The sequence below is a fragment of the Chionomys nivalis genome, chromosome 3 (genome assembly GCF_950005125.1).
Source record: "Chionomys nivalis chromosome 3, mChiNiv1.1, whole genome shotgun sequence".
In the NCBI taxonomy this organism is placed as follows: domain Eukaryota; kingdom Metazoa; phylum Chordata; class Mammalia; order Rodentia; family Cricetidae; genus Chionomys; species Chionomys nivalis.
In genome coordinates, this window is record NC_080088.1 from 72,803,141 (window position 1) to 72,819,761 (window position 16,621).

Consider the following 16,621-nt stretch of genomic DNA (forward strand, 5'->3'; position numbering starts at 1 on the left):
GAGGTACATTCATTCAGTGGTGTAATGACACCCTACTGTGTCCCAGGTTCATAAACTAATAAATCTCTTTTGGTCTAAGTGCATTTGAATTGATTTTCTGATATAGAAAGAAGCATAACTTTGAAAAATATAATTGTTACCAACGTAAGCCTAAGAAGTCATTAACAGTGAGGAGTCCAGAATAGGCTACAGCTGCTGACTCAAACCCACAATGTGCTTACGATGCCAGACGCAGTGAAGCAGCCCAAACGATAACTCAGTCCCATCTAAAGGGAAGCAGACGGGCCTCATAAGTATACACAAGGGTGACTGGGAACTGTGGGTCAAGAAAAGATGTCATCTAAGGTCTTTGAAATCTAGTAAACAAATCAAAAGTTAAAGGTAGTTCACACTGAATTGGGAGAATAGTTCAGTCAGTACAATGTCTGCCACGCAAGCGTGACGACCTGAGTTTGGTGATTTGATGACATCTGTCATTAAGTCCCCAAGACTCACAGGAAAAAGCCATGCCAACTGTGGCCCACATCTGCAATCCCAGCACTGGGGCGGTGTAATAGGCAGATCCCTGGGGCCAAGTGACCTGTCAACCCAGCCTACACAGCAGGCTGGGGTCTCAAAAGCAGGGTGGAAGGCCGTCAAGATGCCTCAGTGGGCAAAGCACTCCTGTGCAAGCCCAGTAGCCTAAATCTGATTCCCACATTAAGGTGGGAGGAGAGAATCCCACAAAGTTATGCTCTGATTCCCACATGTATGCCTTGGAAGACACACATGCACACACAAAATAAGAACTAAATTTAGGGCTGGAGAGATGGCTCAGCGATTAAGAGCATTGCCTGCTCTTCCAAAGGTCCTGAGTTCAATTCCCAGCAACCATCTGGTGGCTCACAACCATCTGTAATGAGATCTGGTGCCCTTTCCTGTCATGTAGACAGAATATTGTATACATAATAAATAAATGAATAGTTTTTAAAAAAAGAACTAAATTTAAACTTTTATCAAAAAACAAAAAAGATAAGTCTGGGAAAATGGCTCAGTAATATGATGCACAGATATGGGGGCCTGAGTTTGATACCCCAAGACCTATATTTAAAAGCTGCACATGGTGGCAGGAGCCTGCAATGCCAGCGCTGGAGAGATGGAGACACGAGGATCCCTGAGGCTGACTAGCTCGCACTTCTAACTGAATCAGCAAGCTATGCACTGGGCATGAGAGAGATGGCTGCGCGATTTGGACGAAAGCTAGCCAGAGATGGCTCCGAAAGTATACTGGTCTCACAGTAAGAGGTGATCCCCGGGCCAACCAGGTGGCTCACAACAGCTTGTAATTTCAGCTCCAGGGTGGTGGAAACCTGTTCCAGGCTCCAACGTCAACCTCTGGCTTCTACATGCACGTACACACACATGAACACTCACACAGTCACAAAAAGTCAGGCATGAGAGTGCACACCGTGCACACACACACACACAAAGGCCTTACTTCTTCCATCACATGGCTAAAATGTCGACGGAATAGTGGGGTAAAGCTAAGAGTCACCAACAGTCCTCCAAATGCTGCGGGACTGAAAGCACTCACCGGCTGCCAACAGTCCAATTACAAAGGAAACCTCTAAAGAAAATAATCAGCATCTCATTCTGTTCGAGGTCTGTAAAGAATTTTCTCACATAACTCACTCACTTCAACCATACAAAGCCCAACAGTTCAAACAAAACTCCATTTATCTTTATTGTGTATTCTACAAACCGGGTCAGCTATTGCCAGATGATTCCATACTTTCCTGCTTAAATGTCAACATGAGCAAACCCATGACTTAAACACATATGGGTCCCCCATCCTCGTCTATATTGGAAGCACTTCAAACACAGAAGTGTAACACAAACCCACACACCACGACGTGTAATTTTCTCCCAAACAGAGACACCTGGAATAGAGTTAGCAGCGCAAGGCAACATCTGTGCTTACATTACTTGGCGCTTTGGGGGGCTGGGTTGGGGGTGAGGGGTGCAGTAGAGTGGGCAGTTCAGTCACTAGCAATCCGGGCAACACAGCCCCGCCTACTTAGAGAAGGCTCGGTATCCACTCTGGATAAACCAGCACAATCCTACTTTCTTTGAAACACGCCCACTTAGTGCACCCAAACTCTGGATTGCTGCGTCTTTCTGTGCCCGAGTGCCACATCTGGACAGCTAGCCAAGGTACAAGGGTGCCCCCAACTTCCACCCTGCGGCCCTCGGGCTGGGGCACACTGGCAGGAGGCGAGGAGGAACCGGCCCCACAGGCAGCACATCAGTACTACGGGGTGAGCGCCTCCATCCCGAGCGGCGTGGGAGGGACGGCATCCACCTCCCAGCCGCGGTGCCGGGTGGGCGCGCCAGTCCCGCAGCCTCGCAAACCCAGTCCCAGGCCAGCCCCCGGTGACCGCAGGGTCTCCGGGAGCCACCAAGGCGCAGGACCGGTCTGCGCACTCCTGTTGCGCCGCCCCGCCCCTCCCCGCTCGGGGACACGCGTTACCTGAACCTGCATCCGCCTCGTCGGGACCCCGGCCCACGTGACCCCGCGAGGGCAGCCCACGCACGCGCAGTCTCTGCAGCTCGCCGGCGCGCTTCCGCTCTCTCTGCGACCGAGGCCAGGCGCTGGGCGGTGCGAGCCTGTGCGCCACGCCTTCCTTAAAGGGAGACTCCGCCTGTCGCTTAGGATTGTCACCGGCGCCGCTGGGGCCTCCGAGCAGGAACACAGACTAGTCAATAGAGGTCCTCAGAGGGGAGAGGAAAGTCCCTTTCAACCCTGATCAGTGAGTTCACCTGACCTCCCAGAAACTGACCCCAAAACCGGGTACCGTGGCTTATGCCTGCGGTTCTCGCACGCAGGAGCTTGAGGCAGAAGGATCACCGTGAGTTCAGGCTAACCTAGGATACAAAGTGAGGCCTGTCTCAGATTCTATGGACTGCCGGATGGACGGACGGATGGACGGATGGATGGTGCATGGGGAGTTGGGAATAGAGTTGGAATTAATTTCACTGGATTTGGTAGTATCTGTTAATTAGTTTTCTTAATTAATTAATTAATTAAAAGGCAAACTCAGAACCCAGAATTGTCAGTTTTAGTGGATAGTTATTGGGGAAAGAGGAAGCATTGTTTTTGCAAATAAGCATGGATACTAAAAACTGTTCTTTTTCAATTTATCTTTTTTTAATCAGTGTTTTGCCTGTATGTATGTCTGTGTGATAGTGTTGGATCCTAGAGTTACAGACAGCTGTGATCTGCCATGTGGGTGCTGGGAACTGAACCCACGTCCAGACTCTTAGAGCAGTCAATTCTCTTAACCACCAAGCCATCTCTCCAGCCTCCTCGTTTACCATTTTAAAAAGTTCATCTTAACATCAAAAATACAGGGTGGGTCACATTATCAAACAGAGGCATCTTCATGGTTTTACTAATTCGCTACTGGAAAAAGATGAAAACTTTCAGGACAGCTTGGTGTTTTACAGGTACCCTGTGTCATTAACCCCAGCAGGCAGGCAGTGTGCTTGATGGACCTGTCTGTGGTCCAGAAATTAGGAGGGAGAGTGGAGGAAGATGCCTTGGGAGGAGTTACAGAAAACGCCCAGGATGGCTGACATCAGTTGAGTATCAAACAGGCTCACTACACTCCTACACCTGGGTTCGACACCTGGATCAGATCCAGAAGTGGGAAAGAAAAGGACTGTCCTGTCGGTACTTTGGGGCTGAGGATTTGGCAGGCTGATGACAGTGATATGAAGAAATTATAGGGGTGTCTAGGATCGTGATGGAGGAAAAGAATCAACACCTTAGCTAGAAAATGGGACTAATGTAGACAGGAGCCCAAGAGACTGCCTGAGGGGAAGTGGGACTAGTTACAACCCGGGGTGAGTTTAGGGACCAGTGCTGGCCTGATGTCGTCAGGGTACCCACAGTGACTCTCAAACATCTTACATTGCCACCCACAGAAACACATTTCAGCCGTGACTAAGCATGTGCACTGTGACAGGAGCCTGTCTAAAGCAGGGTAGAGAGATTAGTGACACCAGAGCCCCGAGTGAGCGTGGGGTTATGAGAGATGAAAATTGGGAAGGTTGTTAGTGAGCCTTTTCAAAATATCTCTGTGGCAGTTATGCCCTTACATTTCCAAGTTACAGACAGCTGTGATCTGTCGTATGGGTGCTGGGAATTGAACCTAGGACCTTTGGAAGAGAAGTTAGTTCTCTTAACCTCTGAGCCATCTCTCCAGCCCCCTAGTTTACCATTTTAAAAAGTTCATCATGACAGTAATGCACCTGTTCTGGGTAACTCCAGAAAGCAAGCTACGACTTTGGGTGGATCTACCCTGAAACCCCTGCAGTGTAACCACCTTTCCTGTGCCCTTGCTCGCAGTGTGGACCAGTAGGAACAGTGTCACGTGCTTGCCTGTCCAGTGCTGCCTAGCGAAAAATAAAAATAGTGGATGCTTGTTATAGAAAGCTTGGAAAATCCAGGAAATGTTTAAAAATAAAAACTACCCATATTTCTCTTTGGGGCCTACTTTTATTAAGTCTTTGTCTTTGGATAATTACTTTTTAATCATTTTATTTTGGTTTGGAGGAGAATTAGCAGTAAAATTTTTATTTTTCACTTTTATTTATTTGTTCTTTGGCATATGTAGAATACATTCTAACTGTTCCCAGCCAACCTCCCCACCAGTCCCTTTCCCAGACTCATGAATTCTTAAAGACTTTTTTAATTTTTATTTTATGCATACGAATGTTTGCCTGTGTGTATGTGTGTGCACCATGTGCATGTCAGATGCCTTTGGAGGCCACGCAGATGGATGTGAACCACCATGTAGATGCTGGGTACAGAACCTGGGCCCTCTGCAAGAGCAACATGTGCTCTTAACCACAGATGCCACATCCCTCCAGCCCAAGGTTTTTTTTGTTTTGAGACAGGGTCTCACTCTAACTCAGGCTAGCCTTGAGCTCACAGTAGTCCTCCTGACCTACCTCCCAACTACTGGGATTAGCTGTTAATCCCCTATGCCAGGAAAGTCTTAACATTTAAGAAATATTGAATTTGGAAGATTGCTCAATGGGTAAAATCTCTTGCCACCAAACCTGGCAACCTGAGCTTGTTCCCTGGGACCCACACAGTAGAAAGAATTGTCCTCAAACTTCCACATGTGCACTGCAGTGTGGCATCTTGCACATATGCATCACATATACACAAATAGTAAATGTAACTTTAAAAACCTGTATAAATAGTAAGAAATATATTATGTGGAGTTGAGGGTGTTGCATGGTGTTTGCCTAATTTGCAGTTTGATCCCCAACACTGAAAAACAAGGCCATACATTTTTGTTTGTTTGTTTGATAATGACTGTGTAATGGGCCTAGCTGTCCTGGGTATTCATTTAGTGGGTTATGGAAGAGAAAGAGAAGAGAGAAGAGCAGAGAGAGAGGCAGAGTGAGAGAGAAAGAGAAACAGAGAGACAGAGGGGGGAAGGATAAGAGTGTGGAGAAGGGAGAGAGGCAGAAGCTGCCTCTTTGGGAGAGAGACACGGAAAGGAAGGAACTCAGGCTGGAAGTGCAAGGAAGACCTGCTTGCCTCAGTGGACAGGGAGGGAGTGGGTGGGGCTTGTCTCGTGAAGGGACAGGACAGACCACTACAGTTACCCTTATTGCTAGCATTTCTTAGCAATAAAGCATTCCTAATTGAGGCTGTGTATGTTGTCTTTTTATAATGTGATCGAATACTGACTATACTACAGAGCAGTGTAAATGTAACTTTTACACCCACTGAGAAACCAGAAAGTTGGTGTGGCTCACTATTGCAATGTTTGCTTAGCTGCAGTCTGGAACCAGAACACAGTATCTCCAAAGTACGCCTGTACTTTAGTTCCTTTAGTCCACTACTTAGACATTTGGGGGCTTCTATTTTTCACTGCTTTCATATTTCCATAAATATCTTCATACAGAAATCTTTTGCTAGTAGCTTAAAATTATTTCCCTAGGATAGAAAACTATACTGCTTCAAAGGTTTTAAAATCTCTAAGTCCACCAGATTGCTTCCCACGAAAGGTCAGAAAGATTTTGTTCCCGCAGTATGTGTTCAAGAGTGCCCACCAGCCCACCAGCGTTTACCTTTCTTTAAAATCTTTGCCAATTTGACAGATGAAATGCAATCTCATTTTAATTTGCGTTGGATTGATCGTGAGGTAGGAAATCTTTCCAAACGTCTGAACCCTTTGTAGTTCTTCCACTGCCTATGTTTGGCTGTGTGGTGGGCAAAGAGCAGGGAGGCTTGAGGACAGATGAACAGCAGAACCACTTAACAATAAAGGGTGTGGTCACACCAAGAGATTGTCAAATTGTTTTTTGTTTGTTTGTTTTGTTTTGTGAGTTTCTTTGTGTAGCTCTGGCTGTCCTTGAACTCACAGAGATCCTCCCGCCTCTGCCTCTCTAGTGCTGGGATTAAAGGCATTACCCGCCCCCCCCAACACCTAGCCAGCATGGTCAGACAGAGACTGGGGGAGAACTGAGCCATCACCTAGCAGGTCACTGAGTGGACCATGCTGTTGCCTTCGACAGTGCTGAGGTTTGGAGGGTGACTTCTTGGTTTCAGCAGTGTGTCATTCCTGCTGTTAAATCAGTGTGACAGATTTGAATTTCTCTTCATTTTATTTGTATTTAATTAACAAATTCGTTTTAGCTTTCACAGATGCATAATCTATAAATCTGAGTCCATTCCTTAGTTTTGTGTTTGTATATCCATGCATGTGTTGTGTACAGTTTTGTGAAGGATATCTTAAGCCAACTCGAAGAACTTGTGAGAGTGCTCTTTATGAGAGATTCAAGCAACATTCAGTTTGAAAAACATTGTTATAGGAAGCTTGTCTCTTTTATGGTTCTCTAAACATAGGCATCAAGGGTTTAAAAGAAAGGGGAGTGTAATGTCCACTTAAGTATTAAAGTTTTCTACATATTATATTATTATGATTTTCTAGCCTATGGAAACTATAGCAGAAAGAACTATACTCTCTTTAGAATTCAGAGAATGTTTTGAGTTAGAACACACTATTTGTCAAAGTCAGCCTCCTATGGGTTGGTGAGATATAGAAAAAAGTCTGCATTTATCCAGCTTGACCCTTCAGGACACAGGGTGTAAGTAGATAGTCACTGAGTAGACATTGTGTGAAGGGCTGAGCAAAGCCGTGCATGAGCTGTGGAAACCAGCAAGAGCTGACCACCTTGACACCCAGCAGTCAGGAAGGATGGAGACCTTGATACTGGTACGCTGTTAGCTATCTCCAGCAAACTGCCTGGCCTCTGAAAGCAGAGGATGCCTGCAAATCAGGAGTCCTGCACGTCCAGTCCTGGCTGGAGCACAGAGGGCGTGACATCACTCACGCTAAGATGGCAGCGAGATGCCAGTACACACTTGTAATATGTATAGGGCGTATTGCAGACAGCAAGAGTGAGCCCTTTGTAAGCTATAAACTTGTGATACTGATGTGCTGTCCTAACAAGTGTGCTGCTCTTGAAAGGGGGAGGCTGGATATACGGGACACAGGCAGGAAGTACACGGCCTGTCTATGAACCCTCGCAATCTCACTGTGAACCTAAAACTGCTTTTTAAGAACTTCTCTTTAAAAGCCAGGCAGTGACAGCGGACACCTTTAATCCCGTCAATTGGAGGCAGAGGCAGATGGATCTCTTTTGAGGCCAGCCTGGTCTACAGAACAAGTTCCAGGGCTACACAAAGAAACCCTGTGTCAAAAAAAGAAAAAAGAAATTCTATTGAAATAAAAAGAATAAATAAAGCCAAGTACACAGGTTCTTAGTTGATTCAAGCATCCAAGTGGGCCCGACAAGTGAAACTGTTGATAAAGTAGCCAAGCCAGTACACACAACATTGGAGTGTTCTCTCTGCCTGGGACATTCTCCAAAGTAACCATATGGCTCGCTTCCTCTCCTGCTCAGGGCTTTGTTCAGGTGTCTTTGAGACTGTCTAAGCAGTCAATACAAAAAAGATGGGAACAGTCATCCTCCTCCATCCAGGTCTCTGGGACTCAGACCATTCCACCAGGTGGCAGTCTCAGAACACAGGGCCTCAGAGTTCTCCACAGAGGAAGAAAAGAAGAAAGCCCACACTAGCTGTGAATTGCTTTGGACTATAAGAGGGATGTATTCATTCTGCTTAGCCTATGGGCTAACACCAGCCACCTGGCCCTACTGCAGAGGAAGCCAGGGAACATGGAACACAATAGAGGAATGGAGCGGAGACTTGACTTACTGTGGCACTGCCAGCAGCGAGAACCACCCAGTATGGGACAGGAATTCCAGGAGTGGTTGTTTGGTTTTTTTGTTTGTTTATTTGTTTTTCGAGGCAAGGTTTCTTAGTAGCTACGGAGCTAGTCTTGGAATTCAAACTATAGACTAGGTTGTCCTTGAACTCACAGAGGTCCGTCTGCCTGCTTTCTGCCTCCCGAGTGCTGGGATTAAACATGAGCACCACCGCTGTCCAGCATAAATGAGTCAGGGCTGGAGTGATGATGCTTCTGCACTGGGTAAGCCTCTCCAACCGGTGTAATAATCCGAGTTAGACTGAACAAACCGAATTAGAAAAAGTCCAGGTTTAATGGAGACCAATGCCAAATGGCTTTCCAGCCCCTCAGAGAGGAGATGGGAAAGACCAGAAAACCAGGCATTTGTTCTCAGGAAGGCAGTTTAAATACCCTGTGGGAGTGGTATCTCTGGGGATGGGTCATCATTTGGCAGCTTTCTAGGGGGCAGAATCTGGACAAGGCAACTCCCAGGGGAAGAGACTTGGGATGGAACTTCCACCCAAACATTCCAGACTCTTTGTATCTACGGATGCCAGGGGCTGGGATGACGCTTCCACCCAAACAGTTAAACAGTTAATAGTAGTTACTGCTCTTGCAGAGGACCTGGGTTTGATTTCGAGCACTCATATGGCACCTCACAACTGCCTGCTACTCCAGTTCCATTGGATCTGATGCCCCCTCTCTCTCTCTTTCTCTCTCTCTCTTTCTCTCTCTCTCTCTCTCTCTCTCTCTCTCTCTCTCTCTCTCTCTCTCTCACTCTCTCTCTATTTTTGTTTTGTTTTTGAAGACAGAATTTCTCTGTACACCTCTGGCTGTCCTGGAACTGGCTCTGTAGACCAGGCTGGCCTTGAACTCACAGAGATCCTGCTGCCTCTGCCTCCTAAATACAGGGATTAAAGGCATGCGCCACCACCGCCCGGCTGGAATTCCAGGAATGTTTATGAAGCCAATTAACAAATTCTGCAGTAGCGGTCTGTATTCGTGGGGGGGGGGGGGGAGTATGACTTCCTGAAGTAGGATTAAGATAATAAAAATTCTTCCTGACAACATACTCAACAGTGTATTGAATGCTTATGATGTACTAGACACCGTGCTTGATGACAAGAACACATAGGAATGAGAATTCCTGATACCTAATCAGGAATACAACCCTAAAATATGCAATATTTACCAGACCCATAATAGAAATAAGCTATGGGAGCGCCAAAGGCCAAATCCTCCTGCGTTTTAGTAAGAATGAGATTTTATATCTGAACACTGTTGGCATAACAAGCATAAGGCGCTTTGGTTAGGAAGGGCTTCCTGCTGCCCTGGAAGGGGGTCTAGATCCCAGTATCAAGCTGCCTTCGTGTTTCTCGTTCTCCCATTGATTCTAGGACATCCCTCACTCCCCTTCCACTCAGCACAGAGTAGGCTGCAGCCCTCGACTCTTACCCGAAACTAAGGTTGCTCGAGTATTTCAAGAATTTTCCCTTCTAATAAATTTCAAAAATCTGCTGGTTTTCCCCCCACCCCACCCATACTCCCCTACTCCTTTGAACTCTGCCAGAACTCGGTGACAGAAAGAGGCAGGAATAGGGAGCTCTGGGCCATTGAAGCTCAAAGGCAGGGGTGGTAGAGGATTGGGAGTTAGACAAGGAAAATGCCAAGGTAAAGGTGGACCATAATATGGACACGAAAGGTAAACCTGACCAGGCTCACCACTCTGCTTGGAGATGGCTTCATTTGCATAAAAACCACATTACCTCTTTAACACAAAAACATGAAAACTTACAGTCAGCTAAGAAAACGTCCAAAATGATAGCAATGTTCCCTCGGGTTGGGCCCAAACTCCTCAAGTTCACTCTCCTTTCGTGTAGGGCCTTTGTGAAATCAATTCCGTAGCTCAAGAAGTCTATTCCAAACATTTATTTTCTAGTTGACAAGAGCAAAGTGTATTGCCAGTTCTCGTGTGGCAGGTCAAACCTAGAGTCTGGCATTGCCCTGCAGCGCCGCGGCATGACTGGGCCCTCTGACTCAGGCTTTCTCACAAGCCAGCAACCGAGGTGTCAGCCCAGCTGCTCAAGGTGGTAAGCCTCTGTTCCCAGGACGCCCAGTTTCTAGCGACACCCTGCTTGCTGCAAGCTGGTGGACAGAGGTGCACTCTGATCCTTACGGCACAGGTGTCTTCATAAACCAATTCATTACATGGCAGCTTCATCCTAGCAAGCAGAAAGAACCAGCAAGACCGTGAGTGAGACAAGGCAGAGCCTCGTGAAAGCTGGTCTCGGAAGTGACTCCCCCCATTGTTCCTGCTACATCTGTTCATCCAAAACACTAGCTCGGCCCACACTCAAAGGGCAATTACACAGGACTGCTGTCCAGAAAGCAGAGTCTCTGCAGTCTTATTTGGGTTTGTTTATTTATTTGGTATGTGTTTGTGAAAGCCTATGTGAATGCAGGTGCCCAGATGTTGTGGCTGTCGGGGAGTTGGTCTTCTGCCATCTCTTGGGTACAGGCTGCCAGTCTGCACACATAAACACCTCTACCCCCTGAGCCATCCATCTTACCAGCCCCCCCGAGAAACCATTCCAGAAGCTGTTAGCAGCGGAAGGTCTGCCTGCTCCTTTCTAAGACTCTTCCTAAAATTTTACACGCCAAGCCTGCTGGCTTGCTATTGGCCCACATTTAGCTTCAAGATAGGCTGGGAAATGGAGTATTCTGATGGTCAGTGGGCCCATCTAAAATTGAAGGCTTGAGTCACGAAGATGGCTCCGGCAGAAAAGTACCTGTCTTTCAAGCATGTGGGCTTGAATTCAGTCCCAAAACCCAATTTTTTAAAAGCTGCACCCGTGGTGATATGTGCCTACAATTCCAGTTTGAGGCTCTCTGGCCAGCCAGCCTGTCCTGCTTGGTGAGTTCAAGGCTAGTGAGAGAGCCTGCCTCAAAAATAAGGTAGACAGGGCTGGAGAGATGGCTCAGTGGTTAAGAGCATTGCCTGCTCTTCCAAAGGTCCTGCAGTTCAATTCCCGGCAACCACATGGTGGCTTACAACCATCTGTAAGGAGGTCTGGTGCCCTCTTCTGGCCTGCAGACATGCACACAGACAGAATATTGTATACATAATAAATAAATAAATAAATATTAAAAAAAATAATAAGGTAGACATACCTCTGTGATACATCTTGAACGCAGTAGGGCCTCACCTGGAGAAATGGCTGTCAAGGGCCTGGAGAGATTGCTCAGTGGATAAGACACTTGCCTGAGTTTGGATCTCTGTCGCCCACGTACAAACTGGGTGTTGGTAAAATCCCTCAGGAGACAGAGTCGGGGGATCTTCAGGCCTAAACTAACTGAAATGGCCAGGTAGGAGAAACCCACATGCGTGCACAGACACATACATGCACACCACACACACACACACACACTCCGGCAAGACTGTGACACCAGACTATGACAGTGTGTCCCTCCATGCCATTCTCCTAACCTCTCTGAAAACCGACTTCCTGTTCGCTTGCTCTGCTCATCTCGTTAGGTTGCTAAAAGGATGGCGTATGTGAAAATTTCAAGGATTTTTTTTTTTTTTTTTTTTTTTTGGTTTTTCGAGACAGGGTTTCTCTGTGGCTTTGGAGCCTGTCCTGGAACTAGTTCTGTAGACCAGGCTGGTCTCGAACTCACAGAGATCCACCTGCCTCTGCCTCCCAAGTGCTGGGATTAAAGGCGTACGCCACCATCGCCCGGCAAGGATATTTTTTTTTTAATATGTAGGCAAACTTTGTGGCATTAATGGCCACCGGGTGGCAGTGGGGAGCAACAGGCTTGGGTTATGGCCCATGGCCACCAGATGGTGCTGGCATTCAGTAGATGGCACCCGGCTCTTGGAGACTGTTCAAGGAGCCCTGGGAAGGTAATTGAAGGTAGCCAAACCTCAACCCACAAAAGAGAGGAATGATACGGATTGTGGGGGGTAGGAGTCCACGCAGCAGTGCTGGCTGTGCCTTGACTCCCTGAAGCCCAGGCTAGCGGCTCCTACCCATACACTGTAAGGACACTCTCACATTCTCTCTAAATTTATACTGGAGCCCAACAGAGTCTACTGTCTTCTTCATAGCGTTACCCTATTTTAAAAGCCTGAGAAATGCCCACAAATAGCATCTGTCAGGCTGAATAGAATAAAGGCATGGCTTTAGAGTCAAGGAAGACCTCCATTTCTACCTGTAATATAGGCTGCAAAGTTGGCATAAGAAGTTGCCTCACAGGATTGGTAGAGATTAAATGGGACTAGTTATGTGATAACTAATCAAAAGCACTTACAAAGTACTCCACACACCTGAGCAGTAAGTACAGACATGTACTTAATTCTCTCACCACCTCGTATGTATCTGTTGTTATTGTTAAGTCCGTTCTGCAGAGGAAGGAACAGACATACAGAGATGCTAACTTACCCCACTTGTAAGTGAAAGAGGCAGGATTTGAACTGTCTTCAGAACTGGTGTCTTTAAAGCATAACCATGCTCTCAGCTAAGCAGAAATGCCCAATAAGGGACAGATACGGGTCCAGAGAGCAAGTTGGGGACCTCAGCTTTTGGGACAGGCTGTGGAATGAGAAAGTGAGCCCCACGACCCTCCTTTTCCACAGCAGTGAGAGGAACGCACGCGAAGGAAAACGCTAAGCACTCAGGTGAACTAGGATGAACACAGAAAGCAGCTGCAGCAAAACCACATGCAGACAGACTTTCGGACCAGAGACCAATGCTTGAGTTCATAGCTGCGGCTTGCTGGCTCCGGGGCGTTGGCAAGTTTGTTTAACACCGTGGAGTATTGTGTTCCTCCTCTGAAAGTGGAAGCCAGTCATCTGCCTTGCAGAGTTACTGTGCGGGCTGTAGACCAATGTGATTAAAAGGCCTTTGCACCAAGGGGCAGAAGCGTAATTTTTACTGTTTCTATTATTCTACAAATCCACATACAGAATATATTGCTTCTCAGTGGAGCTATAGCCAGAGAAACTGCCCTTTCATCTATGTGCAAACTGGCAAACACACAGACTACGGTGGCCGCCAGGGACTCACCAAAGTATTCAAAGCTCATTATGGACAGAAACTGATCAACCATTGGTGGAAAGGGATTGGGATTCAAAGACATCACGCTAGTGTGCTTTCCTTCAAGACACTTACACAGCAGGTGATGGGTGCATGGACGTTTAACGTGTGACAGGAGAGACAGAGTCTATGGTACTCATTAGAAGGCAGAAGTTTTCCTGTTGGTACAAAATGGCAAAACAGGTAGATACAATAGTTTAAAATTAGGCTTGAAGGATAGATAAGAATCCATTCAGGAGAACATTCCAGAAATTATCAAAGGCAAGGGGACCAGAAAGGGAGGGGTTCATTTGGAGAATAACAAGCAGTCCAGTTTGGCAATGTTTAGTAGGTCTGAGGGTGTGGAGGCAAGAAGTGAATTGTAAGCCGGGCACGGTGGGCACGGTGGGCATGGTGGGCATGGTGGGCACTCCTTTAATCCCAGCACTCAGGCAGAGGCAAGGGGGCTGGTGAGGTGGCTCAGAAGTTAAGAGCACTGACTGAATTCCCAGCAACCCCATGGTGGCTCACAACCATTTATAGTGAGATCTGGTGCCCTCTTCTGACCTGCAGGCATACATGCAGGAGAAACACTGTATACATAATAAACAAATAAATCTTTTAAAAAATGCAAAAAAAAGAGGAAAAGATGAATTGTGGACTGAGCTCAACAGGTTACACATGCACTTGGCTGTGCCCCTAAAATGATAAGGTAGTAAAACACAAATCCACAAGGACTGTAAACACGAGAAGAGATGGCGACTAATGGAAAAGTCAAACAATTTTGGGAAAAAGGATAGTAGCTGGATGAATATTAACTGATCTTGAAGAGAAGAAAGAGCTACCTGCCAGGCAGGTGGGGTTCAAAGAGGCTTTCAGACAGGAGTTGATTTGTTATGAAAAGCAAAGCCAAAATAATAATAACCACGAAATTGAGAAATGGACATACTGACGCCTCTGTTGCTAATGGGATGGGGTTGGTCTGAGAACACAAAGATGAAATGAAAGTCTGCCCTGCACTCCTGAGCCCAGGCTAATATTTGGGTGGCTTTCTCCATTTCTCTCCGCAAAATAAACACAAGGGACTAGAGAGACTGAAAGTGAGCTGCTGTGCACTTGAGAAAGACTCTGAGGACAGCAGACGGATTGAGGTATCCTACTGAGAGCAGGTAGATACCCATCCTTCCTAAGGGGAAAGGGCCAGGGAAAGTCTTGCTGTATCATTGGCCTAAAAAAAAAAAAAGACCTATTGGTACCACCATAGGTGAGAAGTCCCTAGTAAAACACTGGCTTCCCACGTGATAGCCCTGAGCGGTGGCCTACCACTCAGACAGCTCCTCACGCATGCACGCGCATACACACACACATGCAAACACATCACTCACACAGATCTACACACACACACAAACACACATGAATACACACCACTCACACAAATCTACACACACACCACTCACACAGATCTACACACACCACACAAACATGCGCACACACCACTCATACAGATCTACACACACCACTCACATATCTCTGCACACACCATACACACACCCCTCACACATCTACACACACACACCCTCCCACAGATATACACAGAAAGAGAATACTTTCATTGAGCACCTTAGGTCTCACTAAAGAATTATCTGAAATGAATAGTGAGAAAAGGAGGAAAGTCTAGAACACAAAGACCCAGGAGGAGAGAGAAAGTGGGATGGAGGGAGGGAGGGAGGGAGAGAGAAAGCAAGGAAGTAGAAACAATTCAGAAAAATCCAAATACTGAACAGCATAATTAATACCCTAGAAAGCTAGGGAGCCGTTGTACCCATGAACCAAGATGAGGGAGGCAAAAAAAAGTCAGAGAATAAGAAAGGCTCTCAGGATCGCTAAAATGTGAATATGTTTATGTTTAGAAGGTAAATGAAGACAAAGTAAAACCATCAAAATCATGCATGCAAAGACCTTGTTTGAGGAGAAAAAGAATGTTTGGCTATTATTCCAGAGAGTTAATTAAGGTCATCAAAACAGGATTCCAGAAGCAAGAGGTGGGGTGTTGGAGGAATTCTTGCAGAGACAGAATTTAACTTTTTTCTAGGACAATAAAAGAAAAACATATCACATTAACGTACATTATTGTAATATTTCAGAATCAGACAAAAAGAGCATATACTCAGACCTTTTAGGGAGAAAAGCTGGGTCACCTACGAAGAATTAGGGTTCAGAATACATTGGAAAAATGTTGGAATGGGCATATGGGATCTAACTGGGTGGTGAAAATGTTCTAAAAACTGGTTTGTGGTGATTATTGGATAACATGGTAAATTTAGTAAAAATCATTAATTGAAACTAGTGAATTATAGAAATCCAAGTATATACTTCAGTAACATTGTAAAGTACAGAATTCATAAAATAAAAATCTTGGGACATAAATACATAAAAATTTTAAATATGGAATTTATATTTTCATGTTTAAAATAGTAAAACAATACATGTAAAAATAGTAAACATCATTAAAATAAATTACACTATAAAGTAAAGCAAGCTAGTTGTCGTGGAGCAAACCCACCGTAGGGTTTGTAGGAGGAGGCTGAGGCAGGTGAGTGACAAGTTCAAGGTCAGACTGTGAGTTTGAGGTCACAGTTCCAGGACAGCCCAGGTACACAGAGAAACCCTGCCTCAAAAAGCACCCCTCCCAAAAGTAAACCAAAACAGAAGAAATTCTGGTTCTGGTGGAATGGTTCAGTAGGTAAAGGTGCTTGCTGACAAGCTGGGCAACCTGAGTTTGATGTTAGGACTCACCTGGTAGGAGAAGCTTGCCAACTCTTACAGTTCCTCTGACTTCTACACACACACACACACACACACACACACGCTCACAGGCAAACACACGTGAAATAAATGTGAAAAGGAATGCTAAGAGATAGCATAGCATTTTCTTCTAAATTCTGAAAGATATTATTTTGTATCTGGGATTCTCTAGTGATCAGAGTCTCTACACCACCCATAAAACAAGAACAATGTTTTCAGATATGCCAGATTTCAAAAACTTTGTCTGATATATCCGTGCTTATAACGATATGAAGAAATAAGCAAAATGAAGACATGAGACCTAGGAAAAAGAAAAACAATACAGGCCAGAGACCAACGAAGTTTCCGAATGAGGGGGCCTCAGCCTAGCAGCTGCGGTGATAAACCAGGAAAGCAGCCGGTCCTGCTGGAGAAGGAAGACCT

At 45.9% G+C, this 16,621-nt stretch overlaps 1 protein-coding gene across 1 annotated transcript in view; it reads right to left on the bottom strand.

Annotated features, from left to right (window-relative positions):
• The window catches only part of Vps8 (VPS8 subunit of CORVET complex), a 218,506-nt gene extending 215,899 nt beyond the window's left edge, over positions 1 to 2,607 (bottom strand). The window contains exon 1 of the mRNA XM_057764343.1: positions 2,510 to 2,607. The gene's annotated coding sequence lies outside the window, so the exon portion shown is untranslated. The remainder of the gene's footprint in view (positions 1 to 2,509) is intronic.
• Between the last annotated feature and the right edge of the window lie 14,014 nt (positions 2,608 to 16,621).